Source organism: Bubalus bubalis, chromosome 3 (assembly GCF_019923935.1).
Source record: "Bubalus bubalis isolate 160015118507 breed Murrah chromosome 3, NDDB_SH_1, whole genome shotgun sequence".
NCBI lineage: Eukaryota > Metazoa > Chordata > Mammalia > Artiodactyla > Bovidae > Bubalus > Bubalus bubalis.
This window is the reverse complement of record NC_059159.1, coordinates 110,091,545-110,115,026: the sequence shown is the minus strand read 5'-3', so window position 1 is coordinate 110,115,026 and position 23,482 is coordinate 110,091,545. Positions and strand designations below refer to the sequence as shown.

The 23,482-nt window shown below is 41.7% G+C and overlaps 1 protein-coding gene across 1 annotated transcript in view; it reads left to right on the top strand.

Moving 5' to 3' along the window:
• The first annotated feature begins 9,512 nt into the window (after nt 1-9,512).
• CEMIP2 (cell migration inducing hyaluronidase 2) overlaps nt 9,513-23,482 on the top strand; it is an 81,393-nt gene continuing 67,423 nt past the window's right edge. The window contains exon 1 of the mRNA XM_044939950.2: nt 9,513-10,013. The gene's annotated coding sequence lies outside the window, so the exon portion shown is untranslated. The remainder of the gene's footprint in view (nt 10,014-23,482) is intronic.

Here is a 23,482-nt window from a genome sequence, read left to right as displayed (position 1 = left end):
CTGCACTGGCAGGTGGATTCTTAATGACTGGACCACCACAGAAGTCCGAGATTTTTTTTATTACTTATTAATTTTTTTTATTAAACTTAATGGCTTAAAATAACAAATAGTTGATTTGCTAATGATTCTGAAATCTAGATTGGGCTCAGTTGGGCAGTTCCTCTGCTGTTCTTGCCAGTGGTCATTCATATGGCTGTGTTTACTTGGTGAGGTAGGTGGGGCTGACCTCAGCTGGGATACTGAGGTGGCTGGGTCTTCTCTCTCTATAAGATCATCTCTTGTCCTTTTACCCCACACATGGTCTCTCAGTATAATGAAAAATCGAAAGTAGAGCACTCTTTCTATGTGGCTTCTCCAGCACGGTAAGCAGATTTTTATATAGCAGCCAAGGATTCCAGGGAGACAAAGGTAAAAGCTGTCAGACCTTTTTAAAATTGTTGCTTATGTTCAACTAAGCAATTTTCTACATTTCTATATAAAGTGAAGAATCTGTCTAGAAAATTCTTAGACCTTAATGATTTCTTTTAATTTATTTGGTATCTGGATAAGGCCAGTCCAAGCAGAAATTATGCAAAAGTTTATCCTGAGTCCATAAAATTCCAAGCCTAGATTCCCTGGTTCTCAAGGCTAAGCCTGCTCTGGTCCTTCCTTTTGCAGCATTGTAACTCATCTTCCTTCTGAAATTTCTGTTCTTAGGGTTAACATTCTTAGGTCTTGATTTAACTATCACTTCCTGCATTCAGTTGGCCCTTAAACAGCTCAGAGGTTAGGGATGCCCACCCTACATGCAGTTGAAAATTCTGATATAACTTTGCAGTTGGCCCTCAGTACCCCAAGGTTCTGCATCCATGGATACAACCAACCTTGGATCATGTAGTACTGTTGTTGATTAGTTGCTCAGTTGTATCTGACTCTTCTGGCACCCCATGGACTGTAGCCTGCCAGGCTCCTTTGTCCGTGGGATTTCCCAGGTAAGAATACTGGAATGAATTGCCATTTCCTTCTCCAGGGATCTTCCTGATCCAGGGATTGAACCTGCATCTCCTGCATTGCTGGAAGATTCTTTACTGCTAAGCCACTGAAGAAGCCCATGTAGTACTGTAGTACTTATTTATTGGAAGAAAAAAAAATAATCCACCTATAGCTGGATCCGCACAGTTCAAACCTGTGTTGTTCCAGGGTTCCCTGTATTCTGTGACTATATCATCTTAAATATTAATACCTTCCCCCCACCTCACCTCCAACAACTTGCACAAGCACTTTTGAAGCCTCTGCTGACATCATTCTTCCATGTTGCATTGGCCAAAGCAAGCCACATGGCCAAGTTCAGAGTTATTATGGAAGCGGACCTTGCAAGGACATGAACACCAGGAGATGTGGTTCATTGAGGATTATTGATGTAACTTCTACCCAACTCATTGTTCATAATTTTGTTTATTTCCCTCAGAGAATTTATCATAACCTTTCCCTGGTGGCTCAGATGGTAAAGCGTCTGTCTACAATGCTGGAGACCTGGGTTCGATCCCTGGGTTGGGAAGATCCCCTGGAGAGGGAAATGGCAATCCACTCTAGGACCATTGCCTGGAAAATCCCATGGACAGAGGAGCCTGGTAGGCTACAGTCCATGGGGTCGCAAAGAGTCGGACACGACTGAGCGACTTCATTTTCACTTTTCTTTATATTATCATTTGCTTATTGACTTGTCTGTTTCTTTGTATTAGTGAGAGAAATCCATACCAAAGTGCTTTGGCATTGCTATCTTGTTCACTTCCAAAGTCTATCAGTGTTTGCCACACAGGCCAACAGTAGGCATTAATATTTGTTGAATAAATAACTGAATTTTCTAAGCTGTGTTCAGCTCATTTCACAAAAGACCCTGTGGTGATATGACCATGGATAGGATTGAAATTCTTTCTTCCATTTTGAAGCACATTGTACATTTTAACAGTGTTTTTCTGAAAATAATGCCTCAGTTTAAAGACGTGTTGTAAATTTTTATATCTGAATGGAACATAAAATCAGATTTTTCAACTCCTGTCATTTTGGCCATTTTTCATTGTACTCTTAGAAATTGGGAAACATTTGATTACTTTTGTTAGTTTAGAATAATAAATATTTCAAGTAATCTTGATTATCTTTCAGAATAGTCTCATATTCATTTCTTTACAGTGAAATGTAGACATGTTGCAAAAGGGATTTGTGGAGTTGAACTGGACTGATGGTAACTTCTGGCAAGTTGTTAATTGTGGATTTTCAAGTCACTGGTGATTTCAAGTTTCCTCAATAGGACTTTTTTATCCAGCTGAAACTACAGGAATTTATTTTTTTTTCTTGTACTTTATTTAGCCTTTAATAATAACTATGGGAAACACAGAGAGCTTTTACACAATATACTTTGGGGAATTTGGCAGCTACAAATTTATGCAGATAAGGTGCTCTTAATCATGCTTTTTCTTTCTAATTCTATTCCTTTGAAGAGTTCACAGGATTCTTAATCTTTCAGTGTAGAGTGAGTTTATGCATCTTTGCTGGTTGCCTGGAAGGGAAGAACAGGAAAGAAGGGATAAAACCCAAGAGACAATGCATGATTTCAGGGTATTGGTATTATTTCACATTAAAATCTATATACATAACCAACTTTCTCAATTCTTACACAAATCCACTATTTAAGATCTATCAGTATACATCTATATATGAATATAATTAAAAGGTGTTATATTTCTCATGTGTATTTTTCAGTTTACTTACATCATACAATCCTCATACAGCAAACATAAGATAGTGGTACGAGTACTGTATATTTTTTAGACATTATATAAGAAAATTTTAATCCAAATCAGCAGTAGCAACCCTTCAAAAAAAAAAATAAAATTCTTTCTTTATTTGGGTGCGCCAGGTCTTAGGGCACATAAGATCTTTTGATTTTTGTTTTGGTATGCGGGCTCTTTAGTTGTGGCCTTTAGTTTTGGGATCTTAGTATGGCATATGGGCTCTAATTCCCTGACCAGGAATCAAACCCAGGTCCCCTGCATTGGGAGTGTGGAGTCTTAGCCACCTGACCACCAGGAAAGTCCCAACAGTAGCAACTCTTACAGTTTAAGCAACTTCATTCTAGCTGAGTGACCTCAGGCTACTCATTTCCTTTCTTAGGGACAGTGTCCTCAATTGTGAAATAAGACAATTGGGAAAATGTCCATTCTAGTTCTTGGGTTTGGGTGCCAGCAGCAAAGCAATATCACTTATATAAAGATGCCTGTAAAGGCCTTAAAATAGGAAAATACTAAGGGCATATAATGTAAGAGGGTTTTGTACAAAATCTGAAGGAATCAGGATGGGATATCACTTTTTTTCCAGAGTAAAAAGTCATGTTATTTAATAGAAAAAAGAAAAGATAAGTAATTCCTACTTAGTTAACAGAATTCAGAGGCTTAAAAGAAAATAAATATTTTTTTTTCCTTTCTCTGAAATGACTGTCAGAATTTTAGCTATATCTGAATTGCTTACATCATATTGATACTTTAAAGTAAGAATCTAGGGGAATTCCCTGGCAGTCCAGTCCAGTGGTTAGGACTCTGCAGGGGACTCAGATGCAATCCCTGGTTGGTAAACTAAGATCTTACATACTGCATGTTGTGGCCAACAAAAAGAGGGGGAAATAAAGCAGGTATCCAGAGAGTTGAGCGGAAAATATATACAGTCCTCATAACAAGCTGATGAAGTGTGAGAATGAGGTTGGCTCGATGGAAGGACATAAAGAAAGAAAAGATGGTTTTGTAGACACTCAGCTGTATTAGAGCAGAGAAAGGTTACACTAATATTCTGTAATGTTATTGCACTGGGTCACTGGGGGGAAAGTTCCTCTAAGACTTTTAATTACTGTGAGGATGGCAAACAACATATTAATGCCTTCCTAGTGAAGCATGAGTCATCTGGAGAATCATTTCCATATCTTCCACCAAAATGTAACTGGGAACAAGTATGGACAGAAAAACATGGTTTAAAAAAGATCTGTTCAGACCCTCATAGAATGAAAGGCTGTTTGTAGGAATTAGTTTCTACAGCCTTGGGGAAAACAGAAAGGGAAAGAGTGGGTGATAGTCAAGAGAGGTTCTGTCTTAAAAGGGTTTGGAGCTGGAAAATGCAGAGCAAGAAGAGGCACTGAAATGCTGAGCATGAAGCTGAACAGACTGTTTCCAAATCATGGTATTTGGTCCTCTGCTCTCCTGCCCTCTCTCGAAGGGCTCTGTGAACTTCGTCATCCACTCAGTGAGCAGTGTCACTCAACAACTGATGCCCTGAGGATTTAAAAATGAATAAAGATCAATCTCAAATCTCTCAGTCTTCAGGTCCCCAGTTTAGCAGCTGTGAGGGAAAAGGTGGGATGGGAATAGCTGGGAGGGAGTCCTGTGTAATAATCACAGTGCATTGTGGTAATGGTTGTAGCAGATGAGTGTGCAGAGCCATTGGAGCGGAGAGGAGGCCCTCACTGGTGACTCTAGAATGTTCTCAGAGAGGGTGACATTTCCTACAACTAAGGAGAGGGAAAAGGATAGCGGCAAGTATAGTAAACGGTTGGGCCAGTCAAGGGGCTAGCTTCCCAGGTGGCTCAGTTGGTAAAGAATCTGCCTGCAATGCAGAAGACCTCCTGCAGGAAACCTGGGTTCAATCCCTGGGTCAGGAAGATCCCCTGGAGAAGGAAATGCCTGAAAAATCCCATGAAAGTCAAGATACAGAATAGGAGAACTGGCATTCCAGAGATATGTGAAGAGGGAAGCCAGAGAGATTTGCAAGAAAAAGACGTATTTGGAGTCTGACTGCTGTTTCTCATCATTTAAAAGAAAGTTGTAATGTCCTTTAGGTCAGCCGTCCCAATCTTTTTGGCACCATGGGGTGGGAGGGATGTTTTGGGGATGATTCAAGTGCATTACATTTATTGTGTGCTTTATTTCTAATCTAAGGCTGCTGCTGAGGTTGGGGACCACTGCTTTAGGTAATGTTCATTGCATGTATCTCATGGCCTTCACCTCCAGCCTGGATCCAAGAGCACTCAGTTTCCTAACTGCAGGTTGTGATATAAGATTCCAATTTAGCAAATCATGGAAGGCTAAAGAAGAAATGACCAAAGACACCCATAAAGCAATTTGCTGAACACTTGTGAGGTGTGCAGCTAAACTCTTTCGAGCATTACCAGATTTAATTCTCATAATGATTCTATGGGCTAGGTACTATTTGTTCAGTCGCTAAGTCATGTCCCACTCACTGTGACCCCGTGGACTGCAGCATGCCAGGCTTCCCTGTCCTTCACTATCTCCCAGAGTTTGCTTGTGCTCATGTCCATTGAGTCAGTGATGCCATCCAATGATCTCGTCCTCTTTCTATTCCCGTTTTTAAATAAAGAAACTGAGACACAGAGGCATCATGTTCAGTTGAGCTATGCACTCTGCTTCTAACCCAGACAATCTGACTGCAGGGCCTCAAGGCTTAGCCAGTGTGTTACCCATCCTCGTGACTGTGAGCACTGCCACCACCAGGAATCAAAAAATATCGGATAAGTATCATCCCACTCATCCTGGGGCTTTTCCTCCTCACATGGGAAGGAGAGCACAATGGTGAGAATGAGGGTGTCACTATTGTGTGAGTGGGTGACATGGGGTTCACCAGCCAGACCTGCCTTCAAGGGAGGACATGCTCTGAGTCCTGTCTCTCTGAGTGCTGTCAACAGCTGGGCCTTTCAGGGACTGCCTCAGCTGCTGAGTCACCTTCTCGAGGTCATGCTACTCCCCAGGATGTACCAGATCCAATGACTAATTCGGAAGGCTGTATAAAGGTCCAGACATGTAGGTCCAATACCTCCTATGAGTCAGGCTAGCTGCAGGGCCTCAAAGGGAGGTCTGCTGAGCCTGTTGTTGGGTTTACGTTGACGCTCCACTTCTCCCTTTGTTCCGTCCTGCTTCCTGTTCTACCCTCCACAGGTGTCAACCCCATGGGCACTCTTTAATGATCGTCCTGCCACTCTGTCTCAAAGCCTGCTTCCCTGGGGACCCAATCGGTGACAACATCAATTCCATTCTGTGACCCCTCACTTTGTCTCCTTTGTAACGTCCTTTCATATTAATTTCAAAACCATCCTTTTTTTTTTTTTCTGTTTTTTAAGGACCTTTGATTTTTCATATTTCAGATAAATATCCAAGAACAAAAGTTAATAAAATTCTCAAAAGTAGGTTACACAAAGATTTAACCTGCCCCCCCCCCTACTTTTTTGTTTTTGTTAATTGAATTTATTTAGAGCAGCATTAGGCTCACAACACAAAGCAGAAAATGCCATGAGTCCCCCTATATCCCTTGCCTTCCTTTCACATGCACAGCCTCCCCTATTGTCAACATCCATTTTCTTTGGTTTTGGCAATATATATAGGTTATAGAGGGGCTTCCCAGGTGATAGTAGTGGTAAAGAACCTGCCTGCAATTGCAGGAGAGATGTAAGAGATGCGGGTTCGCTCCCTGGATCTGGAAGATCCCCTGGAGGAGAGCATGGTAACCCGTTTCAGTATTCTTGCCTGGAGAATACCATGGACAAAGGAGTCTGGTGGGCTACGGTCCATAGTGTCGTAAAGAATTGGACACGACTGAGCAACTGAGCGTGCATGCATACATCGGTTATAGAAATAAGATCTCTTTAAAACCAAAGCTTTCATTACAATAGTTTATGTAAACTTTTAATTACTATTTTTGATTTTTGAGTTGTTGGCTGACTTTATTTCAATAGGCTCTTGCTGTGTGAACTTGGCAGGCTCCTTAAACTTTGAGTCTCAGTATCTTCATCTCTAAAATTGGGAGGATTATATGAGATGTCCCAACTTTAAACAAAGTGCTTGGCACATACTAAAGATTCAGAGAATGGACATTTTAATGTAAAGTTGGCACTGGGTATATTTGTTCCCTGTGGCTGCTGTAATATATTACTACAAATGTGGGGGCTTAAGACAACAGAAGTTTATTCTCTGAGGCTCCTGGAGGCCAGAAGTCTGAAATCAAGGTGAGAGCAGGACTGCTATCCCTCTGGAGGCTCCAGGGGAGAATCCTTCCTTGTCTCTTCCAGATTCTGGTTACTGCTGGCATTCCTTGACTGCATCACTCCAATCCCTGCCTTCCTGGTCACATTGCCTCTTCCTCTCTGCCTTCCTTTTGTAAGGATACATATGATTGCAGCTAGGGCTTACCCTGAAAACCCAGGATAATCTTTTTAACTCAGGATCCTTAATGTGTATAGACTCTGTTTCTATATAAGGGGACATTGCCAGGTTCTAGTAATTTAAATCTGATATTTTTGGGGGACCATTTTTTAGCCTACCACACAGGGTGACACAGTTCCTGTCCTGTCTTTTCAAGGCATGGTTCTGGACATTTTACTTTTCAGTTCAGTTCAGTTGCTCAGTCATGTCCGACTCTTTGCGACTCCCATGGACTGCAGCACGCCAGGCTTCCCTGTCCATCACCAACTCCCAGAGTTTACTCAAACTCATGTCTATCGAGTCGGTGATGCTATCCAACCATCTCATCCTCTGTTTTCCCCTGCTCCTCCTGCCTTCAATCTTTCCCAGCATCAGGGTCTTTTCAAATGAGTCAGCTCATCGCATCAGGTGGCCAGATTATTGGAGTTTCAGCTTCAGCGTCAGTCCTTCCAATGAATATTCAGGACTGATTTCCTTGAGGATGGGCTGGTTGGATCTCCTTGCAGTACAAGGGACTCTCAAGAGTCTTCTCCAACACCACAGTTCAAAAGCATCAATTCTTTGGTGCTCAGCTTTCTTTATAGTCCAACTCTCACATCCATACATACATGAGTACTGGAAAAACCATAGACAACTACAATTGTCGTTTGTTCCCCCCAGTTTGTCCTTGGAAACCATCTGCCTTATTTTAAGAACCTTCCTCCCTCTGGTTTCCGTGGTGGCTCAGCTGGTAAAGAATCTTCCTGCAATGTGGGAGACCTGGATTCAGTTACTGGGTTGGGAAGATCCTCTGGAGAAGGAAATGGCTACCCACTCCAGGGAGTCGGACACGACTGACTGAGCGACTTTCACTTATCCTTTGACAGAAAGGACGTGGCCATCCAAGTTGGGTGGTTTCTTTAAGGTCTCAGCATTAGACCGTGTTGCTATTTTAGAGGCATCTTTCCAAGGTTTTATTTAATTCCAGGATGCCCTCTAGCACTTTTTCTCAAACTTGCACATTCCCGGCACCTCTAATTCAGTAGGTGGTGCTAGGTCCCGGAATCCAAAATTTTCAGTGCCTCTTGGGAATTTTATCGGACAAAATTTAGAAAGATTAATTCCAACAAAGTTCTGAACCAAAACCCTCGAAATTGGGAATTCCCTTTCCCGCCTTCTGGATGTGTCATAGTTACGTGACTCAGTTTTTATTAAAAGGGCGGAAGAAAAAAAAAGGCAAGCCTGAAAACTGAACAGTCCTATCTGTACAGTATCCACTGAAAGAGTTCCCTAGAGGGAAAACTTCCACTTCCGAATTAAGTGGCGGATGACGACAGCCTGGATTTGGCAGTCCAACTGCTGTCATTAGCCCGGAACCTCGTGGGTCTGACTGATCAAGCGCTGGCCGCGCCCTCAGCGGGAGCCAAGGCTTTCCTCGATGGGAGCAGCCCCAGCTGCGGTGGCCTCAGGGTATCCCAGCCTTGGTATAGGTGTCCATAAGAGGGGTACAGCGTAGTTGGGGTGGGCCAGGGAGTGGTTTTCAGCGCCACTCCCGCAAGGGACAGCCGCTCCAGAGTGGTGCAGGCAAGGGGAGTGGGGGAGACGTAGGTATATTTATACTGAACTGGATGCCGAAGTCACTCTGCCGCCGGAGGAGCTGTCCTGAGTTCTCCCGAAAAGGCTAAGAAACCAGCGCCAGGGATTGGCCAGGTGGGGGCAGCCTTGGTGCAGTGGCGGAGCGCACAGAAAATTTTCGGGAGTTGAGGAAGTCCCTTCGGGGATGCTAGGCGCAGTTTGGCTCAGCCAGGAGCGATGAAGGAGCCTGTCCGGCTCAGCCTTGAGAGGCTGGGCCGCAAAGTCAGGCTCAGCCGGGAGGTGATAGGGGTAAAATGTCCAGGTCAGCCGTGGAGTGATGGGTGGCTAAGTGTCGGGTTCAGCTGGGAGTGTCGGGGTGCCGTTGTCAGGCTCAATGGGGATGTAATGGAGGTGCAGAGTCAAGCTTAGCTGAGACGCAATGGGGGCTCAGGTTAGGCTTAACCCTGGAGGTGATGCGTGCCGCAGCGGGGGGCGCTGGTTGGGAGGGCTGCTCCGGCAACCGGGAGGTCAGGTGCTGTTCCTGGACGCCGCAGCGAGAGGCGCTAAGTGCTGGTGTCCGCAGCTGGAGCGAAGCTGCAACAGCGGGCGGAGCCCTGCGCGGCCACCACCTCCTCCGGCCGCAGGCTCCTCCTCTCCCCCCGCCTTCTTCGTCTAGCCCGCCCGCGCGCCCAATCCGTAGCCCTCGGCACCGCAGAGCCGGGCTGCTTGTCTGGCCGGCGGAGGCTGAGCGCGACTTGAGCAAGCCGCGGCGCCCGCCGACCAGGGACGAGCCCGACTCCCGGGACCCCGCTCTGCCCCCGCGCGGCGGCCCCCTCCCTGTTGTTGCGGGGACGCTCCGGCCGGAGCCACGATTCTCCTCCTCTTCCTCCCGAAGGGGAAGGGACGGCGAAAGCGGAGCGGCTGCACTGGAGAGAGCGAGCCGAGGCCCTTGCCCCGGAGGCTCGGGACTGGAGGAAAGGAGGCGGAGGCGGAGGGAAGTGCGCGTCACTCCCGGGAGGAGAGTGTTTCACCTCCAGGCAGAGGCTGCGGCTGCCAGTTGCGTAAAAGCAGCAGCGGCGGCGGCGGTGGCAGCGGGCTCCGGGGCTGGACGGGCTCCCTGGCCATGGAGGGAAGATCCGGACCCGGGGACGCCAGGAGCTCTGCTCAGTCTCTTTGGACTGCTGTGTAGGCACCTGAATTAGCCAACGCTAAGCGGGGGAGGGGAAGGTAAGAAGCAACTGGGTCACCAGCCCCCTCTCCCTGCCTGGTCTCCCTTGCTCCCCGCTGGGGGCCACTGCGAGGACGCGGACGGTGGTCCTCCGGTCCTTCCTGGCTCCCAATAGTCGCATCTGGGCCTTTCTATTGAAGCGGCAAACATCCTCCCGCCCCCCAACAGCACCCTCCCGCCCTGCCCCCGCGCACCGCCTTTCCCCTCTTTGGATTAGGAGTAACAAGGCTCCCCAGAGTAAGTCCTCGCCATAAGAAAGGGTCTTTGGGAACCGAGTCTTGATTTCTTTTTCTCCCTCTATCTTTTCATTACTCTTACGGGGAAGGAAACAATGGACCTTTGAAAGTCGGTGGGAACAGCCTTAAACTTTTTGGAGAGGGCTGGTTTGGGGGAATAAACCCCACAGGAAGCAGACTACAGTGAAAGATTGGTGGAATGTGCATTGCAGACTTTCGGCTTCAGTGCGCGCGCGCGTACGCGTTTGGGGTGATCTTTGTCTCTATTCCGCTGGGTTGGTTCCCACCCCCGTTGTCCCCCACCCCAGTTTCTGTTAGTTAAGGTGGGGCGATTCTTTAAGATCTCGTGCAGCTTTCTTTAAAGCTGGGGAAAGGCTTAACACTGGATCCTCCACTTCTAGCTTTCCCGTGCAAAGTTGGGAGGTCTTGGCAAAAGAAGGGGATCTGGTTCTGCGAGGACCCCTGAGTGCTGCAGTTAATGCTGATTGCTGCACTCCTTGCAATAAAACTAAGGCTCTGACGTCCCTGGATGCTCTTTGCTGAGGTTGATTTGTGTCACCAGATTTCCCGTGGAGCGGAAGCCACTCACTTAAATTCTCCGCATTAGGTTAGGAAAACAGACTTTGATATACGTCTCCTTTCATCAGCACTAGGAGTTACGAATAGAGTGCTTCATAATTTTAAGAACTTTGATTCTGCACAGGAGCCACTCACTGGCTCCTGTGTTTGTATTCACTCCCCTTCTTTAAGTGTGATTGTGATGCGATATTGCATAATTTCATGTGTTGAGAGTGTGCAGATGCTACCTTCTGTAGCTCTTCCCAGAACAAAGTGAGAATGATTCAGAGGAAGGGGTTAAGTTTCACCTGAGCTGAAGGAGGACTGAATCCTCAAAACAGCCTGCTTACCTCTTGGAAACGTCTCTGTTTTAAAAACCAGTACATTTAAAATGTTAGCCTTATGGTTCTTTGGTTGGCTAGAATGAAGCTATTAATGTTTGTTTGACCCTTGAAGGAAGCTTGCTATTTTCAGAATTGGTCGGGCATCACACTTTGGTTATGTCTTTGATTAGCTACTCAAAGTTCCAAAAGAGTTTGCATTTCTGGGCGAAATAGAAGATAGTGCATTTCTTCTGCTTAGTATGGGTTTCTCTTAGTAAGGGCTTCGCTTCATGGACTGTATAGTCCATGGGGTCGCAAACAGTCGGACACAACACTCACTCACTCACTTTCGTAGTAAAGGTTGGGTAGCGCCTTCTGGTGCTTTATCCTATACAGTAAAATCACACCTCTCAACTCTACAGGATGAGTGTGTGTGTGTGTGTGTGTAACTTAAAGTCTTGTAGTTTTTTCAGTTCCGTCCACTTGATGCTGTTTTACCTTAATGTGTTTAGAGGCCCAGAAAAGTAATGTTAAAAGTGAGTTCTGAGTCACCACCTGTTCCTCTTTAACAGTCTGTGAATGAGCAAGCAGGCTGAGGACTGGGCACTGTGTACGTGGACAGGAGATTTGAATCAATAAATTCTTACATGGTACTTGTTTAGATTTCCTTTGTCACAGCTAATTGTCTGAGTAAAGTCTCTTTTCTTGATCTGACCGGTAACTAACCCTTCAAATTTTCAAAAGTCTCAGATTTCACAACAGGAAACCAGAATGGGACAACACCTTATTCATGTTCCAATAGACATAATTAAGCCTATTCTCAGCTATGTTTGAAATGAAAAGGAAACAAAGCAAGAGAGTGAGGTAGGCTTGTGGGCAATTTCTGAAGTTGAAAAGTTACTACTTACTAGCTAGGTACCTCTGGGCAGGTTTCTGCAATTGAGAATGATGAACAAGATGTCGGGTAAGAAAACTTAAATTTTCATTATCAAATTAACAGTTTTAGACTCACAGGAGATGCTGTATGTATGTAAATGCATATCTGTAAAGTGCTGTAAAATACTTATAAGTATTGCATCATCCTCCATCCACCCACCCACCATACCTTCAGCTAACAACTGTTAACCACCTATTGTGTGTCAGGCTGTCTGGAAGCAATCTGATTGCCCACTCTTGGTGGAGTGTTCTTTTTGGTAGAGAGAGGGAGTTAGATGAAATGGTTGAAATTTGAGAGGTCACGAGGAGCAAAGATAGTCTGTGGTGGCCTCCATCTATAAAGAAAGATAAAACAATCTCTGCTGTTGAAGAAATGAGTCTGTCTATTCAGGGGCAAAAGGAAGTGAACAATTAGAAGGCCCAGTAAGTGGAGAATTATGCATAGAATGCTTTAGGAACCCAGAGGAGGATCCTAACGGGAATGGGAGGGGGAAGCAATTTAGTGAAAAAATAAAATTTGCCAAATCAGACAAAATAGTAGGGGCTGGAAACTGATGTTAGAGTACCATTTTGAAATATAAAGATCGGAGAAGTCAGAATTGAGTTGAAAACAAGGCTCTGACAGTTAACCATTTGTTTATCGGGCAAGTCCCCTGATTCTTCACATAATTGTTTCTTCATCTGTAAAATGACTTTATGGAATTCTTTGAGGATTAACTTTGATTTAATTTGCTATATATATGATCCCTGGTGGCTCAGACGGTAAGCGTCTGCCTGCAATGCGGGAAACCGGGGTTCGATCCCTGGGTCGGGAAGATCCCCTGGAGAAGGAAATGGCAACCCACTCCAGTACTCTTGCCTGGAAAATCCAATGGATGGAGAATCCTGGTAGGCTACAGTTCATGGGGTCGCAGAAAGTCGGAGACGACTGAGCGACTTTACTTACTTACCATATAAGCTAGTGCTGTTTGGTACTCTCAAAATATGTTCTTTTTTTTTAACAGCTGTAAATGGATACAGTTTATATCTTAGTGTAATTGGTCTCAGTCACAGATGTCTATTTTATTGGCCCTTTCCTGAGGGATCTGAATCCCATCTTGAGTGTAAGTCTTCAGCTGTTGTCATATGGTGAAGCTCACTGTTCCCACCACCTTCATTTCAGCCATAGGAAATCTTTTCATTGCCTTTGGGTTGTGAACGCTAATTAGAAGTAAAGGCTGTCTAGTACAGTACATCAGATGAGAGGGGCTTGTCTGGGTGTGTACTGTAACTTCCGTGCTCTCCTCCCTGCCTCCCAAACTGGGCTTGTTCTTCTCCTTTTCTTGATCCTAACAAAAAGCTGTGCATCTGTGTTTCTGAGACCATGAAAATCACCCTTAATAGTTTTCTCCATTTGTAAAGAGGTATAATTTTCAACTACCCTGTTAAAGACTGTGCTCTCAATAGCAACAGCTGCTGTCTAGGTGAAACCTGAATCTGTAAACAGTACTTGCTTTAATATATGTGCCTTAATTCTCCACTTGAAATAGACTTAAGCTCATCTGACATTTTAATAAATTGCCTTTGATAGAAATCCATACTCAGCTATTTAAAACTGCCATGTTACATGTGACTTTTTAGGGGGAAGGGTGGCATGACTATAAATCAGTTCTCAGGACAGTTACATGCCGAGTCTTGACATGCAGTTTAATGGGCTTCAAAAATAATATTAAAATGAGGAAGTTGAGACCCACAGAGGCTAACTAATTAGGTAAGGTCATGTAGTAAATTAATGGCTGAGTGGGGACAAGAACCCCTTTGTCCCTATTTTCAGCCAGCATTTTTTCTTTTTCTCCAATATATTCTATTATGCTCCTGTTTGGTTTTGTTAGAACTTAGTTATTTTAATGTTTTAATAGTGAAATAACTTGGATTTGGGCTTAGAAACCCATTGCACCCAAGTTTAAGGCAGACACTGTACCTTCTGTTTCATTTGCGAGAATCTAGATGTGGTATGGTGCACAGAGAGGGTGAAGCTAACTTGTAATAAATTTGTCAAATAAGGAACTAAGTGTAAAAGTATGTTAACTTTACTTGCATTTTCCATAAATAGTATACCAACTTAAAGTATTGTTGAAGTGCACATTTTTAAAAAGAAGCAAGTTCCTGGGAACATTATTCAGATTTGTGTTTGAATCATATGATAAAAACATGTTAGAAACAGGTTTCCGTGTTCTTTTGTTTTCCCTGTACTTGGCTTTGAGAAGACTTTAATGCTGCTTGTTAGAAACTGTGTTCAGCAAATGTCTGATTACATTCCTAAGATGTTCAAGGCACTGGCAAGTTGCTGTGAATGATACAAAGATGTATGAGGCATAGGGTCTTTATTAAAATGTCTCTTTACAAAAAGTGAAACAGACTTGAAGCTGTGTATGACCTGAAACATAGAATTCCTATCTCCCAATAAATGAGTCCTTGATCTAGTAGGCAAATCTGCTCTGAAATTATTATTAGACTAATCAGGCTTATAACAAGATATTTCTTTTCATTACATGATGACAAGTGATTAATCTTTTACATTTATCAGTGCTTCATCTTCATTTGGACTATAAATAAAAACTTGGCAGCATTTGATGAGATTTTATATTATGAAAAGTTTGCCTAGGAGAGCTTGTGGTGATCTTAGCTTTGCTGTGCTTACTTGCTCAGTCGTGTCCAGCTCTTTGCGACCCCATGGACTGTAGCCCGCCAGGCTCCTCTTGACTTTAACATTGCATTTAGAAGTGTGGCTGGAAGCAACATTGTTGTTGCCTGAAAAGGTTGCAGTTTGAGACAATCCATATGGAGCAACCAAGAAAAGAATTGTCCTCATTGACTCTGAGTCTGATGTAAGTATTCAAATATATGCATATTCTCCACAAACTAGATGTTCTAGTCATGTCTGAATACTAAGTGTCTCTGAAGAATAAAATTATTATTGATTTGGGGGCTCTTGCCTAATTACTGGTTTGTAACTTAAGACTACACGCCTTCTCTTATCATAATGGTCTCTGTTTATAGTGACTCATTTTCCTGAAGAATAAATGAGCTTTTTTTTTTAAAACACACATCGAAGTTAGAAAGTTCATTTTAATATTTTAGGGATTGGAAAAATTAAGTGTAGCATAAGGACACATGCCTGATTCCTGTTTCAGAAGGAATGAAAAAAATGAGTCATTAAAAAAAATGTGGCTTAAAAAAAAACCCCACACATATAACATCGTTTTTGCTTCCCTGGTGGCTCAATGGTAAAAGAATCTGCCTGCAATGCAAGAGACCTATCCCTGGGTTGGGAGGATCCCCTGGAGGAGGGCATGACAAGTACTCTTGCCTGGAGAATCCCATGGACAGAGGAGCCTGGTGGGCTACAGTCCATGGGGCCGCAAAGAGTCAGACACAACTGAACATACATACATAAGGATTTAAAAAATATTATACTTCATTAATGCAAAAGATATGGCTTTAATTGTTTAATAGGTGCTTAGTCATAGCCATCCCCTAACCATCCAATGTCATAGAATGACGTGCCAGTAATGCTGCTGCTGCTGCTAAGTCGATTCAGTCGTGTCTGACTCTGTGTGACCCCATAGACGCCAGCCTGCCAGACTCCGCCATCCCTGGGATTCTCCAGGCAAGAACACTGGAATGGGTTGCCATTTCCTTCTCCAATGCATGAAAGTGAAAGGTGAAAGTGAAGTCGCTCAGTTGTGTCTGACTCTAGCGACCCCATGGTCTGCAGCCTACCAGGCTCCTCTGTCCATGGGATTTTCCAAGCAAGAGTACTGGAGTGGGGTGCCATTGCCTTCTCCACAGTAATGCTGAGAAGCTAGCAATTTGGTAGGCAGTGGGCTGTGTATGAAGGTATAGGAAAAGAGGCAAAATGAGAGATGAATCATCTTCTCTGCATGATTAATGACATTTTTTGATGGATGTTCGTTGTTGTTTTCCCAAGTGCCTGCTTATTCAGACATTGTCCTTAGGATATGGCCACCCTTCACAATACATGGTCAGTTCTTGGATAACTTTCCCCAGCTGCCTGGTTGCCATGTCCTCTGAGCTTGGGCTTAGCCTTAAAGTATTTCTTCTTGTTCCCGTACTGTGTTTGTGGCACGTGAGCTCATCACTCAGCCCGTTTGCCTCCTTCTGCTGGCTGTATTCTGTCCCTGTTCAGCCATGCAGAGTCTAGTCTCTGCTCTAGCTCTGAGTAATTGCTTGTTCAGTGGCAGTCCTACCTTTTGACTCTCTGGTACTCTTGAATTCGACGAATGTCAGAGAGACTGTGGAGGAGGTGTAATATGGTCCCTATAGTAGGCCTAGTTTTCACAAGCCCTAGGAGGACAGGGACTGTAATTCCTTTGTATTAATATTTTGGCCAGGAACTCACCTGTGGATGACACCCACCAGGCAGCCTGTCAGAGAATAATGAAAGACCTCATGAGTTTGTTGTTTTCTCCCTATGTTGGTTATTGCCGGACAATGTGTTGTCATTTTAGGGGCAAAATTCAGTGGTAAATTTTATTCACACATACAAAGGAAGCTATTAGTAGTAGTCTGATGGTATACATTTGGGTAAGTGAGTTTGGAATTAAATAAAATCAAGCTATCACCTCTTTAGACACACCAGCCCAGTGTCTTTGCCTCAATGTGTATTATTATTACTTGTTTACCTGTGTTAGCCCCGACCCCCACCTCCAACACTAGACTATGAGCTTCTTTAAGGTAGAGATCATGTATATTTTTTGTATTACTGAGTCCTAATCTTCACAAAATCTTTGTCTCATAAGTGAAGCCCAAGCCCGTACACATTCCCTGTTTGATAAGGCTTTTCTCTTAGATATACTGTGTTAAAAATAGACTATGTTGTATAGGTAAAAAAGTTACACATTTGGATTATGGTCCTAGCCCTATTGTTAATAGAAAATTTGCTTTGTTGCTGAATTGAGTAGCCTGGATCACTTCAGTCTGGTCATCGCATTATTCATCTGGAATATTTCTTAGTTTGAAAGGCATGTCAAAACATACTTGTTACATACTTCCTACTGACATTGCATTTTGATGTCTGTATATCACTGGTTTATAAACTTTTGGTACAGTTATGCTTATTTTTCAAACACATCTCTATTGTCTTTTCTTTTTGTCCCACCTTTCAACGTTCTACCACCACGACTTTCTTGCATTTTTCTTCTGGAAGAGCATCTTAAAGCTTCGTCCCTGCAGCCCACAGGCAGCTCTGCCCTTTGCTGTGATCTTAATTAAATCGGCCTCCCTCAGGTCAGGCTTAGGCTTTGGTTCTTTCTTTCAAAGGCCAGCTGCAAGGCTGATGACATGCCTGCGCCTGCCATTGTGTGCCTCTGCAGGGCCATCCTTCACTGTCAGCAGGTTGGGAGTCTCTCCACAAGAGTGAAGGGGGATGGTCTAAAGACTTGAGAGGGAGAAGAAAAGAGAACAGCTTTTCAGGAGAAAGAATTAAGGAGAAAGAGGAATCTGGGAAATAATAAGCGGAAGAAAGGAAACAGAAGTGAGGAGCGGAGGACTGGTAGGTAAAATGACACTCTCATTCTGTCTTCAATTTTCCAAGTTGAAAAACAGTCATCCTCTAGTTTTATCCTTTAGTTTTTTTTTTTTTTTTTTTTTTTTTACTGCCAACCAGAGGCCTATGTACTTTGCTTTTTTTTTTAATTTTATTTTTGATTGGGCGAGGAATGTTCGGTATTCCTCAGTTGTCACCCTTTCTTCCGCCTTGGTATGTAAATCTGTATTTTTTGCTCCCTTTGCTTCTCTTTTGTTTCCCGGGATAATTCTCCAGCCTTTTCACTCTATCAGCCATCTTGGCTTTAGGGTCAAGCCTTGCTTTTCATGGATAGACTAACAGATTTGAAAAAAGACAGGATTAATGAGTATATTTGGTGGCAGACAAATCAGACATCTGCCTCCTATGTTTTGCATAAATGAGAGGAGTGAAATAATGAATTAAACTATTTCTTAAAGGGCCACTCAACTTAGCTTTAGAGTGGGAAAGGGTTCACTGGGTTTACTTTGGGCATTAGATAGTATAAATACTCTTTGTTTTGAGAGATTCATATTTTAACAAGAGATTCCAATAGAATTTGCCAAGGATATAGACATGAAATTGTAACTAATGAGCTAATCTAAAATCCTTAAGTATAGGCCCCATAAGCATATATTGTTTTCTTGTTTTCCATGTAAGCAAATTCTTGATATTTGTAGTTAATTTTTCCTTTCCAGGGATTTACTGTTTCTTGACTACAGTTTTCTAACAAAGAGAGTATAGCTTAAATGAAAAGTAAATTTCTAAGCAGGGAAAAAAATGTCTTCTAACTTTAAATAATAATTGTTCCAACGCAAATGCCTGTGCCAAAACATTTTTTAAAGTAAATTTAGTCTTTTTAGGGCTATACATTTGAAATATTCCATACGATTTCTCTGTATTATAGTTTAATAGAGTTAATGTATTAAATAGAGAGTTATTTCCCTTTGAGGGGAGAGATGTGAGCAATATAGGATGCCAAAGTAGAAGGCAAGTGTCTATTGATATTTACATAGTAGGTTAACTTTTGAGTATATCATTCATCGTATGTGTCTAAATTGACCAGGTGGAGAAAGAATAGCATTAAAGAGTCTCAGTCCCTTATCCTTTTACTTCATAGGAAGCTATTTATCATTAAGGTTTAGTGCATCCCTCTTCTGCTTCTGAGCATTGATTTGGGTAATTAGCAAAATGAACAGGAACCAGTGCAGGTAAATTACCTGTGTGCAGTGTCTTATTTCTTGGGAATGTACCAGGTGATAGTGACTCATCCTGATTTTGAGAGTTGAAGGAAAAAGACAGAAGGGCTGTGGCAAGTGCTGGGCAGGAAGGGAGAATGTGCATGTGACAGAGTGAAGGCTCTTGTTTAGACATCTCAGAGTATTCAGTTCTTTTAGATTCTGCTCACATAAAACCAAGCAGATCTCTGAATGAAAGTGAACTTAATTTTTTCCCACCTTCTGTCTGTTTTCTCTCAAATAGTTGTAGGAATAGACCTAGCATTTATGCTGAATTCCTTCACAGTGTTTGTTGTAGAAAAGTGTATTTTATCTTGTGTGCTCTGATAAGAGACTATGAAATAAAGTATATTCCGTTAAACTATGTATAAGAGAATTCCCCCTTCTGAAACTTCCTTTGCTTTGTTCTTTGCATTTGAAAATCTTTATATGAGAATATTGATAGCACTTAAAATTTGACAGTTTGTGAAATTAAAGATCCTAAAAGTCAGCTTTGCTAAGTTTGTTTCTTACTGAACAGTTTTTATATGATTGAGGTATTGAGCTCATTGTTTATCAGTGACATAACCTGAATCTAAAACAAAACTAGATGAAACATCCTACTTCTCCCACACAGAGCCCAAACCTGAAAATCACCTTGATATTATTCTTTTTTGTCCTTTTCCTATAAATAGGAGATTGGAAGTTAGAACTATTAATTGAAGCTCAAAGCCATTAGAAGATAGTTAAGAATTTTATTAGGTCATGATTTGTTGTTCTTTAGTCGCTCAGTCATGTCCAATTCTCTGCGACCCTATGGACTGCAGGACGCCAGGCCTCCCTGTCCATCACCATCTCCAGGAGTTTGCCCAAGTTCATGTCCGTTGCATCGGTGATGCTATCCAGCCATCTCATCCTCTGTCGCCCTCTTCTTCTTTTCCAGCATCAGGGTCATTCCCCGTCATTACTAGTAATTATAAACAAAATTATCATTTGTTTTCATGATAATTTATGAACACCTCTCTTTCCTGGCGTGTTTACTTTTACTTTTTTCTGTGACTGAGCATACCAGTCAATGTGTTACAAAGATGTACTAAGATATTAATAAAAGGAAAAGTTTCCTTAACCAGGTTTTGGCCAGTTGTACTGAAACTGCTGGAAAGTAGACTCACTTGTAAAAATGACCTTTAGCTTTGATACTGTTTCAAGAGTTATGTCGTTGCTCCAAGAAAGATATGCTTGAGGAGATCTTGCCAGCTTCTCGACTGTTCCTACAAGCCTGAATTTCCCGTTCAAAAATAAGCTTTCATATCAAGTGTAGGCAGGATTTAGGAGAGCTTAAATGAGTCAAAAGTACTGCATTTTTATTAGGAGTTTAGTATGTTGGGGCTAAGGGCTTCCCAAGTGGTGCTAGTGATTAAGAACACACCTGCCAATGCAGGAGACGTAAGAGACTCATGTTTGATCCCTGGGTGGGGAAGATCACTTGGAGGAAGCCATGGAAACCCACTCCAGCATTCTTGTCTGGAGAATCCCATGGAAAGAGGAGCCTGGTGGGCTACAGTTCATAAGATGCCCAGAGTCAGACCTGACTGAAGCGACTTAGCACACATGCACATGTGATGGGGCCAATATGCATGGCATAGCAGTGGGCTTTGGGACTCCCTCAGCATTGGGTTGGAGGGGCTGGATGATTTTGCTGACTATGGGGCAACTGACTATGGGGCACTGAGTGATGAGCACTTGTGGTAGGCGATTGGTCTTCTGTATTAGCAGCTCAGCAGTAGAAGAAAATGAAAACTCAACCTTTTTAAAGAAGGAATTTTCAATTAATTGCTGCTATCTCTGTATTGAGAAGACTTTTCCTCTGATAAAAGCTTCCTTGCTGTCAGCATAACAATATAAAGTGAAATTGAACATTTCCTTTTTCCTAAGTACCTACTGCATTTTATAGTGTGTGGTTAAAACTTACAAAATATTGTGAAAGGTTGAGCTTGTCTAGATAGTTGGCTGCTCTTTATCTTCAGAATTCCTATTTGCATTTGTTAATAATACCTTTTAGTCACCCACTGGGTTGCATATTAGGGTTACATTTTATAAAAATTAATGTGCTGACTTTTTTGCTTGAAATGTTCTCAGCTTTCTTCAAATTAGGGCAACTAATACAGAGATTAGACAGATTTCCCAGAGCTTCAGGGATGTTGAAAAAGGAGTCAATGGGAAATTCCAATCTGTGTGTATGTGTATAAGTGTGTGTGTGTGTGTGTGTGTGTGTGTATGAATGAGTGAGAGAGAGAGGAAAACTTTTAAGTTCTAAGTTCAGTAAGCACTTAACTGAGTTCCTACTCTGTGTAAGTTCCCATGAGAATGCCAAGAAAAGTTAAGATGTTGTACCTGCTCTTAAGAGGCTTCTGGTCAACTTCAGGAGAGGGATATGTACTTACATCAATTGAAACTTAAGATAGAAAGCAAGGTGATTCATTAAGAGTTTTAAACAGAGAACAGGGAAGAGCAAGCAGGGAGCTTATGGTGGAATCCTGAGAAGGTGTCATGGATGAAATAGCACAATGTTCGAAAATTTTATAGGGAAATATTTCAATTTTCTTAACATCATGCACCTTTTTAATAAATCATATAAACCCAAAACTATGATCTCCTGGGGATGGAGGCCTGGCGTGCTGCGATTCATGGGGTCGCAAAGAGTTGGACACGACTGAGTGACTGAGCTGAACTGAACTGAATGTTATTGAAATTTCAAAATAAATTAATTACTTTCTGAGATTATTTTAATTTATAACTAAATAAATTAATTGAATGCTCTTACCAACTGCATAAACCCCTCCCACAGTTTCTGTTTGAGGGTATATACTCTTTTTGTACAAGAAAAGAATTTTATTTTAATAACAGCAAAGTTTTAGGATTTTGTGTGTGTGTGAGGGCAACTGAGAATTTGACAGAAGTACTAGGTTTTAAAATGCTTCCCTTTTTTCTCAGCATTTACAGATCTTTAAGTTGATATGCCTTTTTTCATATTTTTAATAATTTCTTTCATTATCTACTTCAAATTTTGCCTAAATCCCCTGTGCAGATTTTTAATTGCATGATTTTATTTTTAATTAATTACTACCAAGCTTTTTGGGCTACTAAGTTTTTTAATCATCCAGGAAATAAATACTCATGAGATAATTCTTTCAAGGAACATCTAAATACCAAAAGTTATGCTTCAGAACCTTTTTAAAGTGTATTTCCAAATTTGATATGAATGACTTGGATTATTGCTCATTATGGATTTTCTGCATTTAGAGGTTTAACACAGTCTGTAATAACTCTTAAAATCTTGATGTGTTCCTTCTGTATTCTGTGCGCTTTCCACTAGAAATACAGTCCTTTTAAAAATGACAGGTGATATAAACAAATGAACAGTGTATTAAGTAGAAACTTCAGGCTGTAGTAAAAATTTTAAAATGACACCTAATGCTCACCTTGAATAAAGTGTGAAAGACTGGGGGAAACTCTTCATCCTCTTTCCTCTATTAGGTCTCTGTTTTGGGGATCCCATACTCAAACTAATGCAACCAAAGGTAATAGCCTTTTGGATTGAACAGCCTGAGTACCTCTCACAGTACTTTACAATATTTCCTTGGTCAATTTCACTCTTCCTTCAAGCAAGGGATTTAAAAATTGGATTTAGGACTCTATGTATAATAGTGTTTAAAATTTTATACTGTTTCACTAGTGCAAATACTCTTAAAATAAATACTTGGGATAATTTTTAAAAGTAAATAAATAAAATTGAATTTAGGAATTGCATTTCTTGGGGATGCTGTATATCTTTTGTCTTTTCCCCATAGTTCTACCACAATTCTCTAGTGACAGCAAGAGCTCACAATTGTTTATTGAATGAGTGAAATGTCATTTTTTCCCATGAATTATTGAAATCTATAACTAGCAATTAATATATTTTAAAGTAATTAATTTATAATACCAATCCTAAACTAAACTCATAAATGTGAAGTGAAATCCTAAAGCAATGTATTTGTCTTATATATTCTAAAATCATAATAGAGAGGATAATCTGCATATAATATGATTATTTTCTTGTAAATTTACTCTTAAATATAGTTGCAATAATTTATTATTTAGGAAAATAATGATTGTATTTATTACTATGTATTTTCATGTTTTTCAGTAAAATAGAGCTAATGGGCTCAGAATATATAGAAAAAATATATATTGTTTTGGAGAAGATTTATAGGGAAAACACATGATGATTATTTCTGATTTATTGATCGTGTCAGTTTGTGATTAACACCATGTGAAATTTCATGTTAGGATACCATTTTGTGAATGTGAAGACAAAGTTTTTTCCAAGTGGGATGTTGATTTCATTGAGCCTCTCAGTGCCTTGTTTTTTTGTTGTTGTTGTGGGTACATCTGGAGACATTATCTCCCACAAAAGGGGCCTCCAGCCTGTTAAGTAATAACAGCCTTTCTCACCGTGAAACAATGAAGTTTCAGATGATTGCAGCTTCAAATACAAGAGTCCCACTCTCTTTCAGAGGAGATTATAGTCTGAATCCCCTCTCACCCTGGTGAGCCTGGCACTCAAGAATATCTAGTTTAGTCCTTTCT